General features: G+C 44.0%; 1 protein-coding gene across 6 annotated transcripts in view; it reads left to right on the plus strand.

The window, feature by feature from the left end:
• The window catches only part of Eepd1 (endonuclease/exonuclease/phosphatase family domain containing 1), a 107,047-nt gene that overhangs the window by 9,609 nt on the left and 76,451 nt on the right, over positions 1-20,987 (plus strand). Inside the window, exon 3 of one of the 6 annotated variants that reach the window (NR_190792.1) lies at positions 7,332-7,436. The exons of the other annotated variants lie outside the window; for them this stretch is intronic. The gene's annotated coding sequence lies outside the window, so the exon portion shown is untranslated. The remainder of the gene's footprint in view (positions 1-7,331; positions 7,437-20,987) is intronic. 6 annotated transcript variants of the gene reach the window in all.

The following is a 20,987-nucleotide window of genomic DNA, read 5'->3' on the forward strand; positions in this document are numbered from 1 at the left end:
AAGTTTCTCTCCATTTAGTTTAATGTTAGCAACTGGTTTGCTGTATATGGCTTTTACTATGTTTAAGTATGGGCCTTGAATTCCTATTCTTTCCAGGACTTTTATCATGAAGGGGTGTTGAATTTTGTCAAATGCTTTCTCAGCATCTAATGAAATGATCATGTGGTTCTGTTCTTTCAGTTTGTTTATATAATGGATCACGTTGATGGTTTTCCGTATATTAAACCATCCCTGCATGCCTGGGATGAAGCCTACTTGATCATGGTGGATGATTGTTTTGATGTGCTCTTGAATTCGGTTTGCCAGAATTTTATTGAGTATTTTTGCGTCGATATTCATAAGGGAAATTGGTCTGAAGTTCTCTTTCTTTGTTGTGTCTTTGTGTGGTTTAGGTATAAGAGTAATTGTAGCTTCGTAGAAGGAATTTGGTAGGGCTCCATCTGTTTCAATTTTGTGGAATAGTTTGGATAATATTGGTATGAGGTCTTCTATGAAGGTTTGATAGAATTCTGCACTAAACCCATCTGGACCTGGGCTCTTTTTGGTTGGGAGACCTTTAATGACTGCTTCTATTTCCTTAGGAGTTATGGGGTTGTTTAACTGGATTATCTGTTCCTGATTTAACTTTGATACCTGGTATCTGTCTAGGAAATTGTCCATTTCCTGAAGATTTTCAAACTTTGTTGAATATAGGTTTTTATAGTAAGATCTGATGATTTTTTGAATTTCCTCTGAATCTGTAGTTATGTCTCCCTTTTCATTTCTGATTTTGTTAATTTGGACGCACTCTCTGTGTCCTCTCGTTAGTCTGGCTAAGGGTTTATCTATCTTGTTGATTTTCTCAAAGAACCAACTTTTGGTCCTGTTGATTCTTTCTATGGTCCTTTTTGTTTCTACTTGGTTGATTTCAGCTCTGAGTTTGATTATTTCCTGCCTTCTACTCCTCCTGGGTGTATTTGCTTCTTTTTGTTCTAGAGCTTTTAGGTGTGCTGTCAAGCTGCTGACATATGCTCTTTCCTGTTTCTTTCTGCAGGCACTCAGCGCTATGAGTTTTCCTCTTAGCACAGCTTTCATTGTGTCCCATAAGTTTGAGTATGTTGTATCTTCATTTTCATTAAATTCTAAAAAGTTTTTAATTTCTTTCTTTATTTCTTCCTTGACCAGGTTATCATTGAGTAGAGCATTGTTCAATTTCCACGTATATGTGGGCATTCTTCCCTTATTGTTATTGAAGACCAGTTTTAGGCCGTGGTGGTCCGATAGCACGCATGGGATTATTTCTATCTTTCTGTACCTGTTGAGGCCCGTTTTTTGACCAATTATATGGTCAATTTTGGAGAAAGTACCATGAGGAGCTGAGAAGAAGGTATATCCTTTTGCTTTAGGATAGAATGTTCTATAAATATCCGTTAAGTCCATTTGGCTCATGACTTCTCTTAGTCTGTCTACATCACTGTTTAATTTCTGTTTCCATGATCTGTCCATTGATGAGAGTGGGGTGTTGAAATCTCCCACTATTATTGTGTGAGGTGCAATGTGTGTTTTGAGCTTTAGTAAGGTTTCTTTTACGTATGTAGGTGCCCTTGTATTTGGGGCATAGATATTTAGGATTGAGAGTTCATCTTGGTGGATTTTTCCTTTGATGAATATGAAGTGTCCTTCCTTATCTTTTTTGATGACTTTTAGTTGGAAATTGATTTTATTTGATATTAGAATGGCTACTCCAGCTTGCTTCTTCTGACCATTTGCTTGGAAAGTTGTTTTCCAGCCTTTCACTCTGAGGTAGTGTCTGTCTTTGTCTCTGAGGTGTGTTTCCTGTAGGCAGCAGAATGCAGGGTCCTCGTTGCGTATCCAGTTTGTTAATCTATGTCTTTTTATTGGGGAGTTGAGGCCATTGATATTGAGAGATATTAAGGAATAGTGATTATTGTTTCCCTTTATATTCATATTTGGATGTGAGGTTATGTTTGTGTGCTTTCATTCTCTTTGTTTTGTTGCCAAGACGATTAGTTTCTTGCTTCTTCTAGGGTATAGCTTGCCTCCTTATGTTGGGCTTTACCATTTATTATCCTTTGTAGTGCTGGATTTGTAGAAAGATATTGTGTAAATTTGGTTTTGTCATGGAATATCTTGGTTTCTCCATCAATGTTAATTGAGAGTTTTGCTGGATACAGTAACCTGGGCTGGCATTTGTGTTCTCTTAGGGTCTGTATGACATCAGTCCAGGATCTTCTGGCCTTCATAGTTTCTGGCGAGAAGTCTGGTGTGATTCTGATAGGTCTCCCTTTATATGTTACTTGACCTTTTTCCCTTACTGCTTTTAATATTCTTTCTTTATTTTGTGCGTTTGGTGTTTTGACAATTATGTGACGGGAGGTGTTTCTTTTCTGGTCCAATCTATTTGGAGTTCTGTAGGCTTCTTGTATGCCTATGGGTATCTCTTTTTTTAGGTTAGGGAAGTTTTCTTCTATGATTTTGTTGAAAATATTTACTGGTCCTTTGAGCTGGGAGTCTTCACTCTCTTCTATACCTATTATCCTTAGGTTTGATCTTCTCATTGAGTCCTGGATTTCCTGTATGTTTTGGACCAGTAGCTTTTTCCGCTTTACATTATCTTTGACAGTTGAGTCAATGATTTCTATGGAATCTTCTGCTCCTGAGATTCTCTCTTCCATCTCTTGTATTCTGTTGGTGAAGCTTATATCTACAGCTCCTTGTCTCTTCTTTTGGTTTTCTATATCCAGGGTTGTTTCCATGTGTTCTTTCTTGATTGCTTCTATTTCCATTTTTAATTCCTTCATCTGTTTGATTGTGTTTTCCTGGAATTCTTTCAGGGATTTTTGCCATTCCTCTCTGTAGGCTTCTACTTGTTTATTAATGATTTCCTGTGTTTCCCTAAGTGTGTTCATGTCTTTCTTGAAGTCCTCCAGCATCATGATCAGATATGATTTTGAAACTAGATCTTGCTTTTCTGGTGTGTTTGGATATTCCATGTTTGTTTTGGTGGGAGAATTGGGCTCCGATGATGGCATGCAGTCTTGGTTTCTGTTGCTTGGGTTCCTGCGCTTGCCTCTCGCCATCAGATTATCTCTAGTGTTACTTTGTTCTGCTATTTCTGACAGTGGGTAGACTGACCTATAAGCCTGTGTGTCAGGAGTGCTGTAGACCTGCTTTCCTCTCTTTCAGTCAGTTATGGGGACAGTGTGTTCTGCTTTCGGGCGTGTAGTTTTTCCTCTCTACAGGTCTTCAGCTGTTCCTGTGGGCCTGTGTCTTGAGTTCACCAGGCAGCTTTCTTGCAGCAGAAAATTTGGTCTTACCTGTGGTCCCGAGGCTCAGGTTCGCTCGTGGGGTGCTGTCCAGGGGCTCTCTGCAGTGGCAGCAACCAGGAAGACCTGTGCCGCCCCTTCCGGGAGCTTCAGTGCACCAGGGTTCCAGATGGTCTTTGGTGTTTTCCTCTGGCGTCCGAGATGTGTGTGCAGGGAGCAGTCTCTTCTGGTTTCCCAGGCTTGTCTGCCTCTCTGAAGGTTTAGCTCTCCCTCCCACGGGATTTGGGTGCAGAGAACTGTTTATCCGGTCTGTTTCTTTCAGGATCCGGTGGTGTCTCAGGCGCAGAAGTCCTGCCGCTCCTGGGCCCTCCCCCACAGGAGCCCAGAGGCCTTATACAGTTTCCTCTTGGGCCAGGGATGTGGGCAGGGGTGAGCAGTGTTGGTGGTCTCTTCCGCTCTGCAGCCTCAGGAGTGCCCACCTGACCAGGCGGTTGGGTCTCTCTCTCACCGGGTCTGGGAGCAGAGAGCTGCCAGTTTGTTTCCTTGTTGACTGAGCACCTGCTCTGCTTCTTCCCCGATGAGGTCAGTGGTTTAGCGACCTGCCCTGTGTTGAGGAAACGGACAGTCTTGAGTGGAGATAGGAATCTGACAGGTAGTTAGCTACCAAGGCGAAGTGCAGTGTGAGGGAGGAAGTGAGTATTGCTGAGAGGCAGAGAACACAGTGACTTGGTACCAGTCTGCTTGGTTCCACAGGGTATGTGGAAACCTCAGCCTAAGGGGAGAGTGAGGAACAACCTTGGGAACAAGTTCACTGGGAGGGAGGATGTCATTTGACAGAGAGCAATGTGGCAATAGTTGGGGCTATGAGTTAGTAGCTCCTCCATGATAAAAATGGAGGGCCAAACTGGACCGTCTACTCCGGCTTCAAATGTATCATACTTAGAAACACAGGTTTCTTCTCTAGAAATTACAAATAATTAACATGAGAACAACTGCCTTTATCTTTGACCTTGCACAGTGGCACACCTTTAATCCCAGCAGAGGATCTATAGGTAGGTGAACCACTTTGAGCTCAAGACCAGCCTGGTTTACATTAGCAAGTACCAGGAGAGCCAGACCTACATAGAGAGACAAACAAACAAACAAACACAAAAAACAAATGTCTTAGCCCATAATTCCTTAATAATATTTGCTATAGTAGCAAATAAAATGATGTATTTTACTAAAATACCATTTGCTCATCACTGATACCTGGTCTGCTATAGAGGAAGCAAGGTGGGATCCCATCTTGGTAATCCTTCCCATCAGAGCATTAAGGAGATGCTACAGAAATTTGGGGTGAAAGCCTCCTGGCCTTACTCCATGTGACTGCACACAGACCTTATTCTGGGTCACAGAATTGTAGTGTTGTAATTGAGAGCTGCTACACACGCAGATCTTGGTGGCTAGGAGTCTTTGGAGGGTATCTGGGAGTGAACATGTCAATAAAAGAAGTCTGGAGTCCTTCCGAAGTCCCATATAGAGAAACACGGTGTGTTTCTTTTTTCTGGCCATAGTACTCTAACTGATGTTGATTTGTGCTTATTCCCGAACAGCCCTTGTTTCTTGAAGATTCTATTTTGGGCAAACCATTACCTGATTAAGCTGTTAGGCCTGGCCTTTGATTGAGAGGGCTGCTGTAAGGTCCTGAAATGGAGCGCTTTACCAGGGGAATGCTGTCCTGCCTGCCTGTGTCTTCTACATTCTGCTCTTGTAGGGATCTTTGAGCTTCTTTGCTGATTGAACTCTGGAGTACATTAGTACTTTCTCAATTCAGGCTAAAAGCATGGAATCTAAGGGGTGGGGGGTTAAGGTAGATTGTGTTTTTTTTTTAAATATTGATTTAATAACTGGTTCAAAGAAAACCTCTCCTAGAGCTTCTTGAGCAAATTCAGTCTGATTTGCATTTTAAAAACCCCCTTTAAAGAAATTGTTTGTTTGTTTTTTTTTAAATAAAATAACCAGCTTCATCATGGGTGGTGTCCTGCGTGGGTAGCGTGCAAGTTAACAGTCACTGCCCGCCATTATTCTTTTGTCTTCCCACTGCTGTCTCCGTGTCTCTCCCCAGACAGTCCCTTTCTCCAGGGCCACATCTCTAACAGCAATCTGGAGTCCACATTTGAGAGGAAACATGACATGTTGGTCTTCGTGAGTTGGCTTATGTCTTTTGACCCAATGGTCTCCAGTTCTATCCGTATTTTTTTCCTGCAAATGACACAATTGTTATTTTACGTTGAAGAAAAAGTAAGACAGTGGTCTGTGGTCTGAAAGTCCCCTCCCGTGATTGGCTTTGCGGGTCTGAAACTGTGGACTCCGTTTCCTCTTTTCATTTCTCAGAAGGAGCCTTCACAGCTGCCAGTCCTGGTGTCCCCCGCCCCCGCCCCCCCACCATTTGTTCGGTTAACACTGTGGTCTCCAATCTTAAGCTGTAAAATCTCGCTCTAAGCAGCAAACTCTTCCGTGCCTGTCTCCCCACAGGGCCTGGAGCTCTTATGTCTGTCTCTTTGGTAGCAGTATGTATGCTGAGAACAAAAACTCATAAGTAACACTGGACTGGCTGGGGCTGGGGCGTGAGCCCAGCCTGTATCACCTGTGGCTGTCATCTTTGTCTCTGTCTAATGAATGGCAAAGGGATGGCCCGGGGAAGCCTAGACCTCTGCCACGGTCACATGGCTTTTAAGTCATGGGGTCTGAATTGCAGTCGCAGCAGTTAGTGTCTAAGTTTCATTGGTTTGCCTCTGGAGTACCTGCTGCTCTGCTGCTCTGTCTGCTCGGAGTTCTTTCAGCGTGTGGAGACACAGCAATGCCATTCGTGCAGTGCATGTGCGTGCATGCGTTTGCTCTGGCCTTTGCTTCTTCACAAGGACATTCGCAAAGCCACCCAGGTGTCAGATACCGCGTATTTTCTTTTATGACTTTTGAGTCTTTTGTATTTATCCTGCCCACACCTTTTTTTGGATAGCAGTTTCTGACATAATTTGTTTCTACAGCATCTTTCCAAACGCTCGTCTCTATTTTCTGAGAAACAGCTTCTCTTTCCGTTCACACTTCTTATTCGTGAATCGGTGTCACGTTTTAGGGATAGTAGCAGTGTGCAACCAGCATTAACGGTCTAGGGGTAAAGTTGGCCCCTGGCAAGCACAGGATGCCCATAGGCATGGCTGCTCCACTCAGGAGTGTTCAGTGTCCTATGGGCCTGCCAAGTGTGCATTAACCGAGGAGCGGGGCAGTCTGCTGGGTTTCTTGAATTGAAGTGGCTGAAAAAAGAAAAACAACTCACTTTTGTGTGTAAAATCACTAGTATGTGTTCAATGAATCTCAAAACGCACCAGCCAGGTATAGGGGCACATGCCCGTTGTGCCAGTGTTTGGAAGGCAGAGCCAAGAGAATCGTGAGTTTGAGGTTAGCCTGAGCTACAGCCCTATCTCAAGCAAAACAAAATAAAACAAAATCCCAGTCAAATAAAGAACAAAACAAACTAAACCTTGGTACCCGTGCCGAAGTTATAGTCTATAGAGTGTTACAGGGCATGGCGTTTGCTGACTCCTAGCAGTAGCCGAAAGTGTCAGCCGCTCATCAAAGGCTGACTCAAAAGATGTGGCTACTTATAAACCACAGGGCCATTGCTCCAGTGTATCAGTTCTCCCTAAATTCCTCATTTCGGCTCCCAGAAAGGTAAGTGGCAATGGACTTTCATTTTTGCTTTTATTTTTCTTTGACTCGGGACATGTATTACTTACGTCACAGTAGCGAAATCACAGTTGTGAAGTAGCAATGAAGTTAATTTTATGGTTGGGGGAATCTAGTAAAGGGTCACAGTATCAAGAAGGTTGAGAGCCACTGTTGTAGGATTTCCTGCTGATGTAGCCTGTGAATTACCCTGAGTTGGGATAAGTTTTTGAGAAAGAAGGCTGCCTTTGACGCCTTGCAAAGCATTTTCCTAAGTTTTAAGGTTTGCACAGTTTCTTTAAATTGTTCTGAGTTGAATTTTAAGGTTTATTTATTTTTTTACTATTTTTTATGTAGAATATGTGTGAGATCGCCCAGTGGCTGAGGGGAGCACTTCAGCGGATATGAACTACACTGAACAGAGTCAGACAGCACGCAAAATGGCGATGATCTTGAATTATGGTAGTCTTGATGATTCTACATTTAATAATAAAAATATAAGCCGTTGTCAGATAACTGCTAATTTTGACATAGAAGCAAAAGTTGTTTTATCTAAGTCCAGGGTAAACTTAATTTGAAGAACATTTAAGATGATGGATCAAAGTGCTGCTTATCTATGAAAATGAAGAATTTATTGACATGAGCCATGACAGAAGAAACCTGGAGGATGAATGGTAGGCAAGATTTCAAAACTATCTGTTAGCCCTGATCTTGGATATAGTATTTATTTATTTGTTTATTTATTTATTTATTTATTTATTTAGTCTTGAAACAGGGTGCTCAATGTGTAGCCCTGGCTGTTCTAGAACTCTCTATTTAGACCTGGCCTCAAATTCAGAGATCGCCCTGCTTCTATCTTCTGAATGCTAGAATTGAAGGCATGCACTAGCAGACCCAGCTCAGATACAGTATTTGTGTTCGTCAAAATCACAGTTAGGCCAGGAGGGTGGTGCAGTATGGAGTCTGAGGCAGGCTTGTGTCAAGGAATTCTGAGCTCCAAGCTGAGACCCTGTAGTATCTTAAGGCCAGCCTTTCTCTAATAGTAAAAATCAAAGCACAAAGAGAAGGAAAGAAAGGAGGAGGGCCAAAGGATGTCTGGGTGATATTTTGATTGGTCAATTCTTTTGGTGGGTGTTGTATACTTAAATGTATGCATTTCTTCTAAATTGCAGAAGTCCCTTCTATTCTGAAGTTTTACTCACTAGTAAGGACAGTGACCCCTATTTTCTGCCACGTACTTGGAATTCAGAGGAGGAGGGATACTCATTTCTGTAGATAGGGTGGGTATTAGTCAAGAAGGTTGCCTTGATAAAGTTCTGTGGACCCGGTAGCCCAAACAACTGGAATTCATTGTCTCACTGCCGGGGCAAGAGACCACTATGTGTGGTTTAGCAGTATTCTTTGTTTTGTGTTTCCCTGAGGCTCGGTCTCTGCTGAATAGCTAACTAGGCCTTCATCTCCCGTTGTTTTTGCATGGCCCTTCTACCTATCCGAATCCAAATTTTCTCTGCTTGTGAGGACGCTAGTCATTTTGGACGAGGAGATAGTTCATTTTGTAGATTCTGACTTACTGTGGGCTGGTGAAGTTTGAGAGGCCACCATCATTCAGTGTATAAGAAGATAATTTAGGGAGAATTGACTGATGTGTCTTTGGGCCATTTGTGAGGAAGATATGTCTCTGAATACTTTCAAAGTGTTCAGTGCACAGATTAAAGCTGACATCCAGTTCCTGGGGTGACATTGGGGTGACAGCATTCTTTTTAGCCATAGTAGGTCTGACCTAGCTTTTTGGGAGCCAGGGTTAGTTTCCCCTGCACTGCCCTTCAGAAGTGCCAGTCTAGGCATCCTGCTGGAACAAACTGCATTGCCCTGAAGCCCTGTGGTCCAGCTCCACTCCCAGACAGCATCCTTCAGTCTGCCAACTTGGTGCTTGCCCTTAGCCCCAGATAATATTGATGCTTGAGGTTGCAAGAACCTAGACACTAACTTCAGGTAGGGATTTAGTGTCTGTCTGCTGTTTGGAACTGTGTGTTCCTTAGACCTGCAGTGAGAAGGTGAGTCCAGAGTGCCTGTCAGAGAGCCAACACAAGCCAAGCTTTCTCTGACTTTTGTTATTAAGTGTCCAGTTATGGGCTCCCATCCAGATCTCCCAGACCTTAGCAGGTCCCCCACTGCAATTGCATGTAGATGCCATCCACCCTTCTAGACTGAGGGTTTTTACAAGGGTAGGAGCTGGGTTCTGAATCGTAGTTTTTGGCACAGCAGCACTAAGAAATTCATGGCAAGAATATGTTGGTCACATTTATTATTTAATTTGGTTCAAGAGCCACTGTAAGCATTTTATATTCAGTCTCTGACTTCATTCTCATACCAGCAAGTGGCTACAGTATGTCTACCAGACGCATGAGGATGGTGCTTGAAGAATTCAAGCAAGTTTGCAGGAAGTCACCCAGCTGGTGAGAAGGGATCAGGCCCTGTCTCCTTTATGTAGGAGAGAATCTGAAAATGTGGAGAGACCACATCAGGCCCAGGATGGGACACTTCTATATCTAGAGAGGCTGGAGAGACAGCATGAGTTGTGGGAAGAGGGAGCTCAAGGTGGTTGTCAATCAATTGATACGTGGGGAAGTCACCCAGTCTGTCCCAGGGAGGCCAGCAGTGCTGGGTTGTGTGGCGGCTGGGTTTGTTTTTGGAATTAAAATAAAATTTCCACATCATGCAGCTCACGGCGGTAAACTGACAGTAGTTTTTATTATATTCACGGTATTTTACTATAGTCACAGGTGAGGGTTGTGTTGCTGTCACCCATGTAATTCCAGAACATGGAGCATAAACATGGAGCAAGCAGTTTATAAGGGAACTCCATAAGTATTAGCTGTCACTTCCGGTGCCCGTCCTTTCTTCTGGACACTTGGCTGTTTGAACTGGACTCCTTGCCCTCCCCATGTTTCAAGGTTCGTCTTTGTTGCAATGTGTTAGAATTCCATTTTTTTTCCCCTTGAGAGCTGAGTAATCTTTCACTATATTGATGGAAACTAGTTTTTTTTTTAACCTTTAGGCTTTGATGAATAATATTGATTTGAACATAGATGAAGACATTTTTATATGGAAGGTGTTGTCATTGCTCTACACTATATCCAGACAGTCAGGTTGTTGGTTCATAGTTAATTCTATGTTTAACATTTTGAAGAACCGCCAGGCTGTTTTCTAGAGCAGCTGAATCACTTTCCATTTCTGTCAGCAGTACACGAGGGCTCATGTTTTCCAAATGCCTGTCAACACTTATTATTGTCTTTTGATTTTTGACCATAGCCATCCTATTAGGCGTGGAACCGTGTTATCAGGGTTTGAATTTCATTTCTCCACTACCCAGGGATGCTTAGCGTCTTCCCATGTGTTACTGGCTGTTTACTTCTCTTTGGAGAAATATCTAGATGGAAGCCTGGGCTTAGGTTATCTTCAAAGTCATTGCTAAGCGGAGGAACACAGAGATGATGCTGACTGCTTCTCTTCCCCTCTTTCTTGCCATTTAGTCAGAGAGTCATTGTACCAGGACACAAACTGGGAAATTTCTCTGTAATAGGAGAACGTTCTCGACATCCTACCCGAAGGAAACTCCATCTGGGAAGACCTTGGCACCTTCCTCTTGGCGTGTTGCATGATTCTGGCAGAAGCAGTGTGTCTGAGCAGGCCTTGTAGGAGAGTCCTTCAGAGGTACTGAGTGTCCTCCAACTTCACATTTAAGTTATGTGTTTTGGATGGAAGTTTGAGCACTCATCTGGAGCCAAGGTTTGCAGTGAGAGGTAAACACTGGGGATCTCACTTCAGTGCCTGCAGTCCACAGGCCCCTCAGGCAGGAGAAGTGCCTTGAAGGAACACCTGCTGGAGGATGCTGGCCAAGCCATCACACACAGATGAAATTACATGCAGCATGTTTACTTCCTGATCCCTCTGAGTCCTAGCCGTGACACACTGAGTCATACCCTTCACTTCAAGGGACCCTGCAAGGTTTCACTTCCCTTTGCTTTTGTGTTTAACATGACATTTCTCTTGTCATGCACCTCCTATCCGCTTGCAAGGTAAAGCGGTACTTAAATGTACTTAGACGTACCGGTGGGAATTATGAAATTGTTAATTCACAAAAGAACCTGCTGAGCTCTGAAGATTTCCAGCTAGCGACTGCTTCCGAAGGCCTTGTCCTCAGGAGCAGTTCCCTCACTCTCTCCATCTACCACGTGTATGCAGCCCCACTCCCGTCGTCCCTGGTGGTCTGTCGTTGTGTTTAGTTATCTTGTTACCTCGGTGATCTCTCTAATGTACATCCTTTCTGTATTAGCCTGTCTCCTATAGTGGTAACAGGACACCTTAAACTAGGCGATTTATCTGAGTACAGATCTGTTTTGTTCCTGGCTCTAGAGGCCGGGAGGTGCCCAAGAACAGAGTGCCAGCAGCTAGTGAGGACCGAGGGGGCTGCATTGTCCCTGTGGTGGATGGTGGAACACTGAAAGGCAAGATACTGGAGAGGGCCAAGCTTGCTTTTGAAGAGATGGCTCAAGGGTTAGGAGTATGTATTTTCAGATCTGTGCTAAGCTGGGGGGAAAAAAAGATGATGTTTTCCTTCCTTTCTTTCTTGGTGCTTAGTCATGGGGTCACTGCACCTGGACACAGTTTGGAATACTGTCTCTGTGGTAGGAAGAAGTGCTCAACGTTGTACCAAATCCATCTTCCCTCTGAGAAAATCTCGGGGACCCGAGTTCAGTTCCTCCTACTCACATCAGATGGCTCATAATCACCTGTAACTGGAGCCCTAGCGGTTTCAACAACTAACACAATCACACATATACATAATTTCAAAACAAAACAAAACGAGCTCTTCTGATAACCAATGTGCTCCCCCAGCAAGGGGTAGTCCACTGTGGGGACAAAGCTTTCTGTTCTAACCACCTGTAATTTGACCCAATACCTTTCACTAAGAGTGGTGTATGACCTTGGGGGAACATGTTCAAACCAGACCATTTTATTTGTAATTCAAGACCAGTTTTCTAAAGGCCTCCTCATTGGAAACAAAGGCCAGTTGATCAGAACTCGGAAGTCCTCTCACACAGTTGGAGGCCTCAGTTGTGACTAGTTACAATTTTTCTCCTTTGCTACTCTCATTTTCTATAGTTAATTTTACCATTCCCCATGCTTTACATGTTTAAAAAGTTCTGATTTTAATTCTGTGTATTTGTGGGCAGTGTATGTACTTGCTGGTGTAGGTGTGTGCACACATGTGCTTGTGGAAGCCAGACATGGATACTGGAATCTTTCTGTGGTTGCTCTCTACCTGTGTCTATTCAGACAAGATCTGTTCAGACATAAACTGAAACTCACTGGCTCCGCTAGGCTAGTTGCCCAGCGATCTTCAGGGGTTCGCCTGTCTCTGCTTCTCTTCCCAATATCGTGGCTATAGGTGTGTACCAGCAGGCTCAGCCTTTTACAAGGGTGCTGTGGGTTTGAACTCGTGTTTGCCTGCCAGGAATTTTTTCGGCTGAGCTGTCTTTCCAGCCTCTCATGCTTTTATCTTTAGGAAATAAATTATTGTCTATACTCTAAACCTTAGATTCTCCGAGTATATTTTTGTATAAGTATATACACAGATACTAATGGACCTAGCAGAAAACCCAAAACATACACTGCTGCTGGCATAAAAGCAGACAGACCCCAAATACTGAGCCTAAATTACAAATACTTGAATTTTAACCCGATTTTATTTGCGCAAAATAAATCGAGCAGTGAGTCAGACTTCATCACAGGTCGAGCTTGAGATCAGCAACGTCGAAATTATCTTTCAGATAGGATCAATTAATGGAGTCTTACTTTTATAAGCCTGTTTTACATCTCATGTGTCCCTAGGTTTGTATATATCTGACCACAGACAGAAGTTTGTATATTTCTCCACCCACAGAGTGTCTGGCTATGTGACAGCTATAAATATATCCATCTTTAAAAATAGATCTTTATCTTTAGTGCTAATTACATCTCGGCTTCCTTCACGTTGTCAGGGAGTAAGAGTACTTGGGAGAACCTGTGCACAATTGGCAGGATACTGCCTTCTGACTAATTGTTTGCAAGTTCTCTCTCCTGCAGCTCGTTATGGCAATGGCACTATTGGTGATTTACTATCAACACGACAGATGGAAACAGGGGCTCTTTCTTGCTGTCCAGTGGCCTGGTGGCTGCTGGAGCTGGAGCCACGAACCTTGACTTTATTTTTATTTTTCATGGTTCAAGGCCAGACTGTACAGCACCAGTTTTCCTTGTTTGTATATGTGGAGCACTTCATTATTTGTATGAAACCTTCAAAATCATAGGAAAGATGCTTGGGCTCACGTTCTTGAGGCCTTGGTGCTGTTTACCATTGTGCTGGTCTTTGTATTCCTTCAGAACATGAGAAATCACCTTCCCAATGAGACTTGATGGTCAGCAGTGCTCACTACCCTCTGATGAAGCTATCAGTGGAGCCACTTTTGCCTGGCATAGCGTGTCCCTGCTGGTCTCACATTGAGGGACAGTGGTACCTATTCAAAAGCATAGGGGATAAGAAGAGTTCCTTCTGGCTGTGGGGACCGTTGACTCAGGATCTCGATCTTGGGCAGATTGCACAGACATTGTGGCTGGTGGCAGGGAGTGATCATGCCAGGGCTGCTAACTGTAGAACTGCTCAAAGAGGCTGCAATGGTGCCACTGCCTCTTCCGACCAGCCAATGCTGTTTCCTGTTTCCTGAAGCTACCACTCTTGGTGGATGTGCCCTGACCCTCAGGCCCTGGGCAATGCATCTGTTTGTTTACAGGTATTAGGGACAGAACCCCAGGGTCTTGCTTGTGCCAGGCAAGCACTCTACCACAGAGCTGTATTCCAGATCCTGGACAGTGCTTTTAAAATGCTTTTTAGTCAAGGACAACTTTCCTTAAATGAAATCTTCTGTGGCAGCAGGTTTCACCCTGTGGGTTGAGGCAGGCCCCTCTGGGGATCAAATGGTCCTTTTACAGGGTCATATATCAGATATCATGCATATCCGATATTTATATTACAAGTCATAACAGTAGCAAAGTTACAGTTGTGAAGTAGCAACAAAAATAATTTTATGGTTTGGGGGGTGTCACAACATGAGGAATCGTTTTAACGAGTTGCAGCATTAGGAAGGTTGAGAACCAGAGTCTTATAGACGAGTACAACACACCACTCTGGTAAAAGATGAGCTGCTGTGGGCTAGGGCTTGTGGAGTCTGGGAGGTACACTGTGCAAAGAAGCATGGACAAAATCCTGTGTGGACATTTTTTATCATCTGGCTCAATGTCAGTCTGTCTCCCTGCTCATGTTTCTAGGCTCTGTTTGCTGCCAACAACCCATAGATGATCATGGGACTGTTTGCTGCTGGTTCATCAGTTTGTTTTCTGGGCCTTCTGAGTGCTATTAATGTCCTCCGCATTGGTCTTTGTAGGATGATCACTTTCCCAAGCATAAACACTTGTTGGCTTTCTCGGGTGCAGACCCTGAACAGGTGGGGCCACCTGCACCAGAGGTTACTGTCTTCTTCAAAATACAGTTCCATTTTTAAGGTTTGCTTTTTTCCTTAAACAAATACTACTAATAATGAACCAATCGGTAGGGGCTACATTGGCCCCAGCAGGCAGTGCATTTATGGCAGGCTCTCTTGGCCTGAGTTCTATCAGCTTTGATTGTTTAAAAATTATACTTTTCATATTGAGGTGATGGGAGATTCACAGACTATTGGTATTTTTAGGAAGCTCATTGTTTGTGGTGGGACTGGCTCATGTTTTATATGCTATTTAGTGAATCCTTGCTCTCTATTCACTAGATACTACAAGGGCCTGCCTTCTCTACCTGTGAAAACCAAAGGCTCTCTAGAAATCTCCAAATGAATGTTTCCTAGGGCAGAACAGGCCCATGCCTGTGCTTTAGAAGCACTTTAAAGTCATAAGGAGTGGCAAAGGGACTCTACCATTGCTGGAATGATTTTCCCTGGCTAGAGGGGAAGTTAAGGCAGTCAACAGGCAAGGAGAGACCCAGGGCAGAGCTTATGGGGTCTCAACTGAACAGGGGAGGAGGTGTCAGAGGAGACATACTGAAAAGAGGTGACTGCTGTATCACTGTGACATTGAAGGGAACATGTGGGCAGTGTCTTACAGGGAGATCTGGGAGGCAATGGCAGTGGGTTCCTGTGATTTTGAGACATAGGTTTGTGACAAAGACCAAGCTGGAGAATAGGCAGAATAGAAGACAGGATGATGAGGAAAGGCCCAGAGTACCCTCAACTGTCCCTGCCCCTTATTGGCACTTATTGAGTAGAGGAGGCACTAAGAACTACTGGTCTACCTTGCTGGTGATGGGGCTGGGCTTGAGTAAGAATGTGAGAGGCAGGGAAACTATGCAAAGGCCTGAGGGGGAAAAGCCTCCTAGGAAAAGTGATGCAAGGCCTTCCAGATTTTGTGGGAGGGGGTGTAAAACCACTTGGAAGATAGCAGGTATTTGAGGAAAAGCCTGAAGCTAATCTTCTCCCTCTGGGAAAGGGCAGGAAGTTTGGAAGAATGTCAGCGTTTCTTATCTCTGTGCTGCCTTTTAAAGTAGGAAAAATTAACTTGAGTCCTACTGTATGTCTGAGTAAAATCACCTCAGTTCAGATGCTGAGCCCTCTCTTTTGTAGTTAGCAGCAGAGTGTTTATAGTGTTTTAAATGCTAAAGACTTAGTGTTTGCAAGCCTCTGTGGGGATTATAAAAACAGAAATGTATTTGGAATGATGTTTTCATTGTTTTGTGTGTAGAGGAAGGCTTAAAATTTAAGATATTGTATTTGACATCGGATCATGTTAGTTTGATATGTGTTTTGCTCTTATTGTAAATATGATTCAAAATTAAATTCCTAATACCCAAAGTAACCAAATGTATCATTGTCAGTGAGGGAAATGGCATATGGTACAATATTGTACGTGTTAAAAATAGTGCTGCCTAGCCCAGTGTAGCTCTTAGGTACTTTGAATGCCTTTGATGGGAGGAGAAAAAGTTCCAGCATGGTTTAATCTGCTTTGACTTAAACGGGTATTGCATGTTTTTATAGAAAGAAAGTGTGTCAGGAATTGGGCTAGGGTTGAGAGCAGGGATCCACTGCAGATGGGAATGAGGAAGCTTTAGGGGATGACTGTGGTAGAGGTCACGCATCACCCGTGCACTGCAGAGGGTGGGTTCTCTGCTATGTAAAGTTATTGCTGTCTGCTTTAATGGTGTCTGATACAAGTTAGCAGCTCTCATGTCTTCTTGTTTGACTAGTCTTTTTAGTAGGTGCTGAGTGTAAAAGAAGTCATTTCAGTCCCTAGGGCTCATCTTTAGGAACACAAGATGAGGTTGTGTCAACTCATGGAATTAATTGTAAAGCATTTGGCACATTCCTGGTTCATGGTCATTACCCATGGCCATTGTCACCTTCCTCTCTGTCCCTGTCATAAGGCCTGGCTGCCTAGTGCAGGCTCATTGGAGAGCCTTACCTACTATTTACATGCTACTGTCAGAATGGGACTTCCAAAATTAAAACCCCAATCTTCCTGAGAGCATTGCTTTAGGAAGGCCCTCATATGCCATTTGTGCGTGCCTGTGTGTGTGTGTGTGTGTGTGTGTGTGTGTGTGTGTGTGTTCCTGGTACCCTGTGCTGACAAGGGAGGACCTCCATCACACTGAACCCTTCACTGTCCCCTATCTCCGAGTCATTTATGTTTTTGTCAGTCAGACTTACTTACCTTTCTCCTGCCAACCCCAGTTTTCCTTATAGTCCAGAGTCCCAAAGCTGGGACCTTCCCATCTTTTTATCCCTGTCCCCAAGTCTTTAGGTATTGTCATTACCATAATGACCCAGATTCTGCCTATGAATTGCGGCATCTGCCAGTAATACCTGGCTCAGTGTCCAGCAACCAGGACACTGTTGAAAAAAGTAAACCATTTGAGGGGATTAAACCACCGTTTCAGTTGCCCACAAGGAGACAGCTTGGCTCCAGGTATGATTTAGAAGCTTAAAGTCCAGCCCTCCACATGTTGTTCCAAATTATCTATTCATATGAAAATACCTTTTTGAAAGTAGGTACCATGTTTAATGTATGCATGCCAATCCAAAGGGAGAGGAAAGCAAAGGTCCAGAGCCCTTCTCTCTGTGGCTCTTTGTTCAAGGGAAAACTCCTCTTTGGTTCCCAGAGTGTGATTGTGCCTGGGAAAGGGCTCTTGGTCTTTGCATGAAGTAGATGGTGTTTGTCACAGGGAAAATTCTTTCTGCCTGTGGTCTTGGCATCTCCCAGCCCCATGGTGGAAATGCTTTCTTTGCATGGGGCTAAGAGAGAGTACCCAGGAGCCAGCTGTTAATCTGCAAAGCCTCACTTGGCTATATCCAGGATGTCACCATTCTCACAGGTAACTGCTCCCTCATATAGAGGAAGATGTAAGCCAATGAGGATCTGATTGTCTAAAGACATATGTGGCAGCAGAGTTAGGGCGTGCTCAGATTAAATGGGGCTTCCTTCTTTATGGAGTTGTTAAGTGCATTTATTTTTGTACCTCGTGTGTTCGTTTGTCCTTTCTTGCACTTTTCATCAGGAGTAGGGGAAACTGCAGACCAGCGGCCGAGTCTTGGTCCATCTGTTCTAATATTGCTAACAGCAACGGCAAAAAACAAGGGCTCCCGTCGGTTGCTCCCACTTCCTATCTCTTGTTTCTCACCAGGAACCAGAGCATTGCACAAAAATGAAGGTGATTTATAAACCTGTGGCATGAGGGGAAATTAAAAATCTGTGATATTGCTGCTGGGAACTTATCTTACAAACAAGTGTGGAGAGTTACACATCGCTGTGACAGAAGAGGACAGAGAGGGCATGTGGAGAGGCTCCTATTCTATGTTGTTCAGAGGATAGACCACAGAGTGGTATACAGCTCCTCTCGTTTTCATGTAAGAAAGAGGGCAGTAAGAGTATATATTCATTCATGTTTATAGTACATTGAGAGATCCTGGCTAGACACCAGTCAGTAAAATGACAACCTAGTGGGAGGATGGGGTGAGAGCCAAACCCTCAGTGTGTCTCTCTTCATAGCATGGTGGTTATTGAACTCTATGACTGGGACCTTTCTAAAGGTTATACATAGTTATACATGAATAAAAACAATACCTAGGATAAACATTTTCAGTGTTTTAATTTATAAATAAATAGACTAATTCTTTTATCTTTTTAAGTTAAAACCAAATGGCCCACCAATGGATTTGCCCTACAGAGTCCCATAGCTGCTATAAACCTTTCATTCTGTCCTTGTGGTACAGACAGCCATGGTTTGCCTTCTCTCATGAGACTGGGAAAGTAGATGAGTCAGCATGGAACTCGATCCCTGTCAGTCTCTGTCAGGGCCTCTGCATGGTGGAAGCAGCCGTGAGCTACTTCTTTGCCACTGATAGTGCCCACCAGCACACAGACTCCGGCATTAAAGTGACACTGTGGGGTTAAATTCCTTGCTTATGTTTTTACCTTTTCTTCCTTTTCTGACCCTGCTGTGTATGTCCTGTATCCTGTGAACTCTTTCTTCTTCTTCCATAAAAAGCAGGGGCCACATATCAGCAGGAGGAGCTAGTTGGGGGTGAGCAGGGCCTCCAGGTGGTTATGGTGAGGCAGGCTTTAGAGAAGAGGCCAGGGGATGGCAGTCTGTGCCTAAGCTCACTCACAGGTTCCTTTGTTTTGTTTATTCACAATTCGCTGAACAGTGGGTCATCCCTGAGTATCTTGTGACATGCAGATGGTCCATACATTGTGATGTTCTCTCCACAGGGACTCAGAGAAACCTGGTTCACTTGGCAGAAGTTCTGGAGTTGGCTATTGCAACCCTGTGCTCCTCAGAGGTCACAGAGTACTCAGTGGGCCAGAGAGTGAGTTCTGGGTGGCCGCTGGCCTTTGCATCGAGCCTGCCTGACACCCCCAGAACAGCTCTGCTCCAATAATAGCTCAGAACTGCACCCTCAGCTGCTCGCAGGAAGCCCAGAACCTGTTACCGCTTTGGCACTGGGGATGTTGTCAAAACACAGTCCGTGAGCCTGTTATGCACCTGATGAGCAGCTTTGTTTTGAGCAACTAATGTGGTTTTGTTTGCTTTCTTCAGACTGAGAAATTTCCATATTCGTGAACCTTTCTACTCTAGCTGTTCAGTACAGATGTGTGTTCCAGCAGCGGTAATGAAATGCTAGCTGTCACTGGCGGGCTTCCTCTCCGCCCATCTTCTTGCTGCTTCCAGATGACTCCCAGCCCTAACGTTTTGTTTAGTTTGATTTTTGTGGCACTGGGGTTGAATGCAGGGTTGTGTGTATACAGGCAAGTGCTCTCCCACTGAGTTATATCCTTGACTTCAGTTCTTTATAAAGTATATTTTATAGATTGTATATAGTCTTCTAAACAGTTTAATCAAAGAAGCAAACTGTATTATTTTGTTCTTTTATACTTCGTCTTGTTATTTTGAAAAACTCTTTCTTTTCCTAGTGTAGGGGTCAGCCAGTCTTTTCTGTCAGGGGTCAGGTGTAGCATAAACACTTTAGGCTTTTTTGCCCTCTTTTATGTAAGTTGTAAGTTTCTTGCAGTTCCTCAGACAGGACATACATGAGTAGACTGTTTGCCAGCGGAATGTTGTTATCACTAATGTTTGACTTTCGTATAATTTTTTATGTTATGAAATGTGTACTCCCCTTTTGATATTTTTAAACTGTTAAAATACCAAAACAAAGGTGAGAGGGAGAGAGTACAGGGTGGGGGAAGGGAGTAAATCAAATGTATGATATACAAAGGACACATTTAACTTAAAAATGCCAAAAATCAGTCTTGGGAGGTAGCTCAGTGGCTAAAGCTTTGCAAATGTGAGGACAGGAGGGGCACTGCCAGAGCTCACAGAAATACCAGCTGTGTCATAATGCCAGTGTTTGGATGCTGGAGAGGGGGACATTGAGCAAGCCACCTGGCTACATGGGCCTTATAAGTGAGCTCTGGATTCAACTGAGAGAGTGTGCCTTAATAAGTAAGGCAGAGGGAACCCCTGCTGTCAACCTTAGGCCTCCACATACCTGTGCACACACATTTGCATGAACATTTGTACACACACACACACACACACACACACACACACACACACACACACACACCCCACACGCACACAGAGGAAAAACGACAAAACCATTCTTATAAGAATGTAAACAGGTAGGCCACGTTCTGGACATAACCCATCGGCCATAATTTGTGAACACTTACTCTGGAGCACTGAGTTTCAGACATGTCTGTGAAATAGGAGGTGGTATCCCGATAGCAGCCAAAGACAGTGCTTAACCAGAACACATCTTAAGCAAGTGACAGAGTCCAGAGGTACACGCAGCCTGGGAATATAAGATCTAGGGTCATGGAGGGCAGGTCAAGGATTTGGAACAATATGTCTCCTGTTCCTTCCCTTGAAGATTGGTAGCATCTTTCAGAACCAGTAGCAGATTACTGACTTTTTGGTTTTGAGAAATATCTTCATTAAAAATGGCCCTTAATATGGGAGCCTGTTGTTCCAGCTCTTAGAAGGTGGAGATAGTGGACTCCTGTAGGACGCTGGAGAGCTGGACTAGCCTTACTGCTGGGCTCTGGATTCAAATTTGAGATCCTGTTTCCATTTATAACCCCCCCCCCCAACCCCCTAGCTTCTAAATCACCAACCAAAGAGCACACATGCAGGGAATGTAGCAGAGGATGCAGTAGCAGAGGATGGCCTTGTCAGGCATCAGTGAGTAGAGAGGCCCTTGGTCCTGGGAAGGCTCGATTCCCTAGTGTATGGGAATGCCAGGGCAGTGAGGTGGGAGTGGGTGGGTCGGAGGGGGAGAATCCTCATAGAGGGGAAGGGGATGGGATATGAGTGTTTTGGAGGGGAAACCAGAAAAGGGGATAACATTTGAAACGTAAATAAATACATAAACT

This window comes from Rattus norvegicus, chromosome 8 (assembly GCF_021556685.1).
Source record: "Rattus norvegicus strain SHRSP/BbbUtx chromosome 8, alternate assembly SHRSP_T2T, whole genome shotgun sequence".
NCBI lineage: Eukaryota > Metazoa > Chordata > Mammalia > Rodentia > Muridae > Rattus > Rattus norvegicus.